General features: G+C 45.4%; 1 protein-coding gene across 2 annotated transcripts in view; it reads right to left on the reverse strand.

Annotated features, from left to right (window-relative positions):
• The window catches only part of porb (P450 (cytochrome) oxidoreductase b), a 32,226-nt gene that overhangs the window by 9,883 nt on the left and 20,107 nt on the right, over window positions 1-2,236 (reverse strand). The window lies entirely within an intron of this gene.

Raw genomic sequence — 2,236 nt, forward strand, 5'->3', positions numbered from 1 at the left:
CCATTTTTCTCTGCTAGCAGCCACAGCACCAGGAATTCCCTACATATGATGTTTGGTGTCATTGTGAAGTTGAAGCATTTCCCTTTTTAAATATTGGGCTGGAAATCTCAGCGACGTCATTCCAGACTAATGAAAATCCAACATTTATACTTTCAACACACGATGCATCATCTAGACCAGTGGTCCCCAAACTACGGCCCGCGGGCCAGATCCGGCCCCCGACCATATTTGGTCCGGCCCCCTGAACAATACCAGAGAGCATTTTTTAGAATTTTTTTCATATATGTGTATTTGTATTTGATAAGAAAGTTGGACTTTTGCAATAAAATGTTTCTTAGTTATGAACTATTTTCATTATTAAGTAATATAATACTATAATACATAAGTTAATAACTATTTCATACACGCATATAACGTAACATTCTGTTCCACCCTTCTGTGGTCTGTGCCCCTATCTGGCAACCCCCAGAAAAAAATTCTAAACCCGCCCCTCGCAAAGAGAGAACGGAATAATGGCGAAAAGATTAGGTAAGAGAAAAATTGATTCAGAATGCAGGGCATTTAACCTGCAGTGGACAAACGATTATTTTTTTGTTCAATGCAAAGAAAAGGCTGTCTGTTTCATCTGTCAAGAGGCGGTGGCAGTATTCAAAGAATATAATCTGCGGCGACACTATGAATCCCGCCACAAAGACACGTATGCTAGCTTGCAAGGCCAAATGCGAGCAGACAAACTCTCAAAGCTAAAAAGTGGACTGTTAGCTCAGCAGAATACATTTGTACACCAAGCTCAGCTGAACCAGTCATCTGTTCGGGCCAGCTTTCGGGTTGCTCAACTGATAGCAAGCAGCGGTAAACCTTTCACTGATGGAGAGTTTGTCAAGAAATGCATGAACGCTGTCGTGGAGGAGGTATGTCCTGAGAAGAAAGATGTCTTTAATGCCGTGAGTCTATCAGCGAGTACAATCACCAGACGCATTGAAGAAATCGGGGGTAATGTATATGCCCAGCTGCAGCAGAAGACGAAAGAATTTGAATTTTTTTCATTAGCACTGGATGAGAGCACGGACGTGCAGGACACCGCGCAACTGCTCATTTTTGTTCGTGGAGTTAGTGCAAACTTTGAGATCTGCGAGGAGCTGGCAGCCCTCCAAAGTCTCAAAGGGACTACGACGGGGGAGGATATTTTCGGCAAAGTGTACCAAACCATGGAAGAGTTGGACCTGGACTGGTCAAAGCTGGCCAGCATCACAACTGACGGGGCTCCTAATATGGTGGGCATGTCTCGGGGTCTAATAGGACGCATGAACCGGGAGATGGAAGAACGAGGTCTCACCGCCCCGCTACAAGTTCACTGCCTAATTCACCAGCAAGCACTGTGCTGCAAAGTGTTGGCTTGGGATTCTGTCATGAAGGTTGTGGTGTCATGCATAAACTTCATCAGAGCAAAGGGACTTAAACACAGGCAGTTCCAAGAATTCCTGTCTGAACTGGAATCTGCGCACGGCGATGTGCTGTACTACACAGAGGTCCGATGGTTGAGCCGGGGCAGAGTTTTGAAGCGTTTTTACGAGCTGCTACCTCAAATTAACGCATTTCTTCATTCACAAAACAAAACGGTGCCAGAGTTGATCGACCCAGAATGGAAATGGCACCTCGCATTTTTAACAGACATGACAGAAATGCTGAACAGCTTTAACTTGCAGCTACAAGGCCAGGGGAAACTCATTTGCGAAATGTATTCCCACATAAAAGCATTTGAGGTGAAACTAGAGCTGCTTTTGGGACACGTGAAAAAGCACAGCTTCGTCCATCTCCCTGCTACACAAAACCTCTCTGCAGAGAACCCAGCGGTCCCGTTTCCAGCTGAAAAGTGTGTGGAAGCACTGGAAATGCTGAAGGCGGAGTTCGGTGCGCGATTCCGTGAACTACATGTTTATGCAAAAGAAATCCGTCTTTTCCAGAACCCCTTTGTTGCCGACATTGACGAAGCCCAGCCTTCTTATCAGTTTGAGTTGGCCGAGTTACAGAACTGTGATGTTCTGAAAGACGCGTTCAAGCCCAGCGGTCTCATTGACTTCTATGCCGCCCTCCCAAACGACACGTACCCTAACATCAGAAAACACGCAAGGAAGATGTCCACACTTTTTGGCAGCACATATATTTGCGAGCAAACCTTTTCACGCATGAAACTGCTGAAAACTCCAATGAGATCAAGATTGACAGATGAACACCT

Source organism: Nematolebias whitei, chromosome 6 (assembly GCF_014905685.2).
Source record: "Nematolebias whitei isolate Nwh7 chromosome 6, NemWhi1, whole genome shotgun sequence".
Lineage (NCBI taxonomy): Eukaryota > Metazoa > Chordata > Actinopteri > Cyprinodontiformes > Rivulidae > Nematolebias > Nematolebias whitei.